Source organism: Salvelinus fontinalis, chromosome 6, assembly GCF_029448725.1.
Source record: "Salvelinus fontinalis isolate EN_2023a chromosome 6, ASM2944872v1, whole genome shotgun sequence".
NCBI lineage: Eukaryota > Metazoa > Chordata > Actinopteri > Salmoniformes > Salmonidae > Salvelinus > Salvelinus fontinalis.
This window is the reverse complement of record NC_074670.1, coordinates 37,755,762-37,763,593: the sequence shown is the minus strand read 5'-3', so window position 1 is coordinate 37,763,593 and position 7,832 is coordinate 37,755,762.

Here is a 7,832-nt window from a genome sequence, read left to right as displayed (position 1 = left end):
GTATCAACCTCTAGGCTCTAGTCCTCAATATTTTTTTGCTGTCTCTGTTTTGGAGCTAGTCAGGCCTACCCCTCTCCATCATTGTTTTCTAAATAAGACAAGCTATCTGCGTAGGTTACGTAGCAGACAATGAGAGACGATTCAGCATTGTGTCTCTGCCAACATAAGGTGTCTAACATTCTTTTTACAAGCTCCCCAGCAGATGTAGATTCCTCTGGTTTGCCACCCTGGATCTGCCATGTGCTGATGCGGCAACTGACAATTACTTTGGAACAATACAAAGGCACATTGTGCTCACTGAGGTGGCAAAGCAGAGAGTGAATTGGCTAATTAAATATATCCCGTGTTGAACGGTCAAGAGGGTCTCGGCTCTCTTTCCAGCCCTTGTCACACGAGAGTCAATATATAGAGCTCTATATAAACCATCAGTATGAACCAAAGCAGACTGAGTGGGAAGAGGTACTGGAAGAGTTGCCCTCGTTCTGAAGACACACACAAACACACACACACATGACAGATACATTAACAGTGTTTATTGTTTGGAATCACTGCATTTCGTAACCTTGAGGAGATGCTGTCTTTCATTCCTCGTGTCTTTGATCAAAGAAAACGGTGTATAAAAAATAATATTTTTAAAGATCCTCCAAGGTGATGTTGGGCTGCCCCGTGTTGTCATTGTACTGCTCATTAGTCTCCTCACCTAGTTATCGCTAGAGAAATGCACAACTGCAACAAAACACAACATTTTCAGGAATAATTTTCTTCCTATTTGGACCTATGATTTGGACGTAGCTTGACAGGTTTTTGTCATCTCAGAGGATGCCTTGGAGAAGGTAGAAAAGGAAGGGATCAAAACCTACCTTGAGAGAATTAAAGGTTGTAACTAGCCTTTACTACTGTAACTCTCAAATGTGATTGCGGTCTTACATTTGTATCTAATCTAAGGGCTGAGCACTGGCTGAGTGTGACTGTGTGTGAGTGTGTTTGTCAATCCGGGACTAGGACACATTTTCAATGGAGACTTTTTTAAATCTGTGTTTTGGAAACCAGCCCAGTGAGTATAAGACATTGATACCCCAGTTTACTCTCCAACCCCTGCAAATGTTTTCAGTCTTCTCCCAACTCCCATTGTAGATAGTTCATTATTTGATAACATCACATACGTACAGACAGATCCATTCAGAGCTCTCCGATATCAATTTCAGATTGGATGTTCCAGGCATGTGCCTAAATGAATTAGTTCTGTATTATTTTTAGATTAACTGGGACGGGTGGTGTGTGAGATTACGTGACCTGTGCAAAGGGTGAGATCCATTGGTATAAAGTCAGAGGAACCAAGCTCCGACCAAACCAAGCTCTTTATTTTAGTCAATGAGGCATCGGATAGAGTTCCTGCTGCAGTCAACCAGCCCTAATGTTTTCTCTGCCTAAGTGCATCTTCAAGCTCATTCCCTCTACAAATGATTCCTGAACCTTTGATATTCGCTCTTTGTGAATCAGTGTCATTACTGGCGTTAAAAGATATGGGTAAAAAAATAATGATATTGCTAGCAGGTGGAATTAATGTGATAGCTTTCTTTGCTGTAAGGGCACCCCAAGATAATATTGGCATCTTTTATTTCTCTCTTTCCTCCCTCTTTGAGCATGCTTATTACTCTTCACATCTTTCTATAATTCGTCTCGTTCTCTCATTTTCTCGTCTGATACATTTCTCTTCTTGCTCTTGCGACTACATTGTTAGCTTCCTCTCATCCTATCCTAACCCCTCCCTCATCCCCCTCTCTGTTCCTCTCCAAACCTTCAGCTACTTCCACTATCACCCTCCTATGCTCCTGCCTCCCCCTCCCCCTCTCTCACTCCTCTGCGCTTCCCGTACTCCCTCTCTCTTCCTACCGCTCACTAATATGGCATCGTGGTGTATCTGCGGGTCCCCTGTGACTCATTAGTTTGCCCAGTGGCCTGGGTGCCACCCCCGGACAAGAACTTGTGAAAATGCCATGTCCGCGGTGAAAGGTTTGAGCGTACAGTACTGCCAACCCTCCCCTGGGCAAGGATGACACCACCACATCAGTAGACATGAGATGCTCAAGAATAAATCTTGCTCTGGATTCTGTGCTACTGTTCTCCCCAAAATAAAAAGCCATAATATATGAGTCAATTGCATAGCAGACACACATTACAATATTAAACATACTAATGTATGTTACATGTTAATTAACTGTTAATTGGTGAGTTGTACTCCCACAGATGTCCACTAAGACTTATGATAGTACAAGATGGTGTGATGGCATGCAGTCAGTCAATTTTAACATTCTAATCGAAACAATCCGAATCAGCATCTGTGTGCTCAGTATCTGTATTGTATGATATATACAAGCCATTAGGAACACCTGCTCTTTCCATGGTATAGACTGACCCGGTGAATCCAGGTGAAAGCTATGATCCCTTATTGATGTCACTTAAATCCTCTTCGATGAGTTAACGTTTAAAGAAGACATGGATTGAGACATGGATTGTGTTTGTGTGCCATTCAGAGGGTGAATGGGCAAGACAAAGGATTTAAGTGCCTTTGAACAGGGTATGGTAGTAGGTTCCAGATGCATCAGTTTGAGTATGTCAATAGCTGCAATGCTACTGGGGAGTCAACCACCTAAAGGAGATCCAAACTGACACAACTGTGTGAAGCATTGGAGTCAACATGGGCTTGTAGAGTCTATGCCCTGATGAATTCAGGCTGTTCTGAGGTCAAAAGGGGGTGCGACTCAATATTAGGAAGGTGTTCCTAATGTTTAATACACTCTGTATATCTATCTATAAACAGGTAACTGCCAAAATAAAAGGAAACACTTGAGTAAATGAGGGATACAAAGTATATTGAAAGCAAGTGCTTCCACACAGGTGTGGTCCCTGAGTTAATTAAGCAATTAAAACATCCCATCATGCTTAGGGTATACATGTATACAAATGCCCAGTTGCCCATTATTGTGGCTACCGTGTCTCGAAGAAGAGATCTCAGTGAATTTGAAAGAGGGATCTCAAACGAGCATAGGCGGTTTAAAGGGTGTGTGTGTCTCAATCACCAGATCTCAACCCAGTTGAACACTTATGGGAGATTCTGGAGCAGTGCCTGAGACAGCGTTTTCCACCACCGTCAACAAAACATCAAATTATGGGAATTTCTCATGGAAGGATGGTGTCGCATCCCTCCATTAGAGTCCCAGACACTTGTAGAATCTATGCAAAGGCGCATTGAAGCTGTTCTGGCAGCCAACGCCCTATTAAGACACTATGTGTTCCCATTTTTTTTAGCAGTTACCTGTGTATCTTTACTTTATAAGATAAACATTTGAACAGCAATGTGTTGTTGTTTTTGTATCTTTTTAAAACTTTTCCTTAAAGGCAGCATGGATTTCTCAGTAGGTTGATGGAGTGTCTGAGGGGTAAGCCTGACAGTCAGGAGAATAGACCTTCCAGTGACAGTTGACAGGAGCGATTGGAGCGTTGGTAATGATGAGACCAGGGTGTACAGCGCCTGTACGGTGTAGCAGTAGATATTTTATTATCTTTCAAGAGGAACAGAACAGCTGCTCAGTGTTTTAGAGTGAGATCTAAACATCACTGCCCGAGGTCAACTGCATAGGGGCAGTTAGATACACTGAGTATACCGAACATCTTGTGTCTTGCCCATTCGCCCTCTGAATGGCACATGTACACAATTCATCTCTAAATTGTCCCAATGCTTAGAAATCCTTCTTTAACCCCTCCTCCCCTTCATCTACTCTGATTGAAGTGGATTTAACAAGTGACATCTATAAGGGATCATACCTTTCACCTGGTCAGTCTGTTCTTAATGTTTTGTATACTCAGTGTATTTTACTGTCTTTATGTACACATAGTATAAATATGGATAAGTTCCATGATGTGGTAACCATAGAATATGGTGGGGATCAACCTTGGTCATAAAGACCTACAGGAAATGCAGGCTTTGGTTGCAGCCCAGCAATAATACACCTGAGATGACTAAGTGATTAGTAGAATCATATGTTTGTCACGATCGTCGTATTGAGGAGACCAAGGCGCAGCGTGAGATGTATACGTTCTTCTTTATTAAAACGAAGACCACTAAACAAACGTGAAGCTATAACCACGAGTGCTGATATGCAACTACACATAGACAATACCCCACAAAACCAAAATGGAAAATGGCAACCTAAATAGGATCCCCAATCAGAGACAACGATAAACAGCTGTCTCTAATTGGGAACCAATTCAGGCCACCATAGACCTACATTTACCTAGACAATACCAAAACCCCATAGATATACAAAACCCCTAGACCAGGGGTGTCAAACTCATTCCACGGAGGGCCTAGTGTCTGCAGGTTTTTGGTTTTTCCTTTCAATAAAGCCCTAGACAACCAGGTGTGGGGAGTTCCTAACTAATTAGTAATGTAATTCATCAATCAAGTACAAGGGAGGAGCGAAAACCCGCAGACACTCGGCCCCCCGTGGAATGAGTTTGACACCTGTGCCCTAGACAAGATTAAAACACATACCACCCTCGTCACACCCTGACCTAACCAAAATAATAAAGAAAACAAAGATAACTAAGGTCAGGGCGTGACAACGTTTTAGTGTAGGGCTGGAACAAAAATTCACACTGGGTAGTAACTTAGTATAGTTGGTGAGCTGACAACTGAAGTAAATAAATGGAAAAGGAATGGTTTCTATAATGAAGATAGCGATCCACACTAAACAAAAATACAAACGCAACATGTAAAGTGTTGGTCTCAGAAATCCCAGAAATGTTCCATATGCATAAAAAGCTTATTTCTCTCAAATGTTGTGCACAAATTTGTTTACATCCCTGTTGGTGAGCATTTCTCCTTTGCCAAGATAATCCATCCACCTGACAGGTGTGGTATATCAAGAAACTGATTAAACAGCATGATGGTGGGACGGCAGGTATTCTAGTGGTTAGAGCTTTGGACTAGTAACCGAAAGGTTGCAAGATCGAATCCCCGTGACAAGGTAAAAATCTGTCGTTCTGCCCCTGAACAAGGCAGTTGACCCACTGTTCCTAAGCCGTCAACTGACTTGCCTAGTTAAATAAGGGTAAAATAAAAAAATAGGGGGCTGAGGAGTATTTCTGTCTGTAATAAAGCTCTTTTGTGGGGAAAAACTCGTTCTGATTGGCTGGGCTGCCAAGTGGGTGGGCCTATGCGCTCCCGGGCCCCCTGCCCAGTCATGTGAAATCCATAGAATAGGGCCAAATGAATTTATTCCAATTGACTAATTTCATTATATGAACTGTAACTCAATAAAATCTTTGAAATTGTTGCATGTTGCGTTTTATATTTTTTTGTTCAGTATATTTTAGCATGGTCTTTGTGGCTGTATGAGTTGTGGTACCTGAGTTTGACTAGTTAGACCAGGTGAGGTCCCCATGACAAAAGACAGTTAGTTGGGATGATAACCACTTACTCCCAACACAGGGATGAATCTCTCACCAAGTCCCAAATGACATGCCAGTAAAATGAACTTCTGAGCTGACTTGACCTCTCTAGGGGAGTGCTACATGAGAGGTGAATAGGTACATGGATGGATGGAGGGGGTTATGGACAGGGCAATCTGTTAGCATCTAAAGCCAAGATGAATGGCCCTATTTGAGCAGGCCAATGTCTCTTGTTTGCCTCGTGTCATCCCTCCCTGCAGCAGCTGTGTCCTGAGCCTACGTTACCCATGTAGGAGCATCAGCACAGAGGGAAAGATGTTCTGTCACATTAAACTGCCGGGTCATAGCAGGATCAGAAAATTGGGGCTGTAGAGAGAAATGTCTTTCTCTCGCTCTCACTCTCACTCTCTCCCACTCCTACTCCGTCTGTTTTCAGTTATCACGGTCTTGGTGAGAGGGGCTGCTGTTTGTGTGGGAGACGAAGCCTCAGGACACTGGAGCAATATCCCACTCATGTTATTTGCTCAAGAGAGCTGTAAACCAAATTAAATAATGTCCAGCAGATAATCCTGCTGGCCAGTATCCAGAATGTGTGTCTGTGTACGGCTTAAGGTTGTTCTGCTTCAGTTAAGTTCTGCAGAAGAAGTCTCATGCACATTTCCCTGGATTCATCTGAGTTTGGTGGCATACTTGAAAGTCATTGTGACCAAAATGTTTCTTTGGCTTGCTGAATGAGGCATGCACTTTCCACATTATTCTGATGTGCTGGGGGTGCTATGTGATCATCCCAAACAAAGGTCTCGGAGGCAGCTTGCTCTATCCGATCCCAGACTTTATTCTGGGATGGAGATATTACCGTGTCTTCTGACAGACGAAAGACCTACACTCAACCAAATGGGGTGAGGAGGAAGTGAGCGGGGGCGGTGGAGGGCTCACCCTAACAAATAGAGAGCACATCATCCATTTTTTCTTGGTCTCGCTCTTCAAAGCGCCCCTGCCACCCTATTTCATCATAATGCCTCATCGCCCATGGAAAAAAGGGAAGATGTACTTTCTGCTATTTTTCTTTTAAGGGGATTTCTTTTGATGCATTGTCTGTGCTTTTTTCCATCTTTATTTCATCAGTCAGTGAGCTGCCATTTTGACTTTATGTGCAAATGATCTGAAACTCACATTGCAGCTTCTCACCAAAAGTTAGGAGACATTTCAAGTTATTGTGTAGTGTATTGTAACTGGAGAAAATGTGGCTTTTTAACATGATAACACATTTTTATCTTTGTATCACTTGGCATATCCTTGCTAATTTACGCACACACACACAAAACATTTGCTATGTGCCCTCGCACTTACAGTAGCTTTTGGCTGTCATAGTGTACTGTTAGCTATCATTTATCCCTAGCCTCCATCTGACGTCTCACAAGCCTGTCTCTATCTCTGAATTAAAATCTCTCTCTCTTTTCCCTCTCTCTTTCTATTCCTCTGCTCAAATGCCTGTCTCTGCCGTGCAATCACAGGGCACTCTGTTCAGATGAGCAGGCCGGAGGATTGGTTTGTGGAGTTGACTGGGTTCCATATGATTGGAATGGAGTTTACAGCTGTAAAGCGCAGTGAGGAGTGGAGTCTAGACTCACATCAGAACACTATAGGCCATTAGTTTGGGGCATGTGTGCGCACCACCTACATATGTTCATGCGCATATAAGTCAAACAAATAAAATAAAGATGTGTGTATGCATGCACATTCTGTATAAGCATATTTTATTATGTTGTATTATGTTTGAGTGCCATTATGATGTAGGTAAAAAAAGAGTTTAATACTTACCCCAGGGCCAGAACTACTCCTTTGTGACATAATATCTTCAGAATGTAGGTGCCCGCGGTCATGTCCCTGACACACAACCATCTCAGCCCTCACTCTGAGTTCATTTTGTGGCTCAGCGTTGATGAGACAGTGCCTAAATGAACCACATAGAGGAAACGTTTAACACAGCAGATGTCAGCTTGACTCTGTCCTTACAACCCCCCAATCCCCCTTGTTATTCCATTCTGCTGATTACTCTCTCTTTCTCTCTCTCTCTCTCTCTCACAGAAAACATTTTGTCTCTTCTATCCGTCTTTCTTAATCTATCCCTCTAATTCCTGCCGGAGCCTCACCTGCTGTCTTGCCATGCTGAATGAGCTTGTAGCGTAGCCCTTTGTTTTCAGTCTTCAGTGCACTTGAATATTCTCACTGCATGGTCAAACTGAGCTAAACAAGGGGGACTCAAGCTGAATACAAATGCAGAATGAAAGAGATTTGAATTGAATGGTCTGCCTGTTGTTGCTCTGATCATTATATATCCTCTCTAATCACAGAGATATTTACAGAATAGCTCCCAG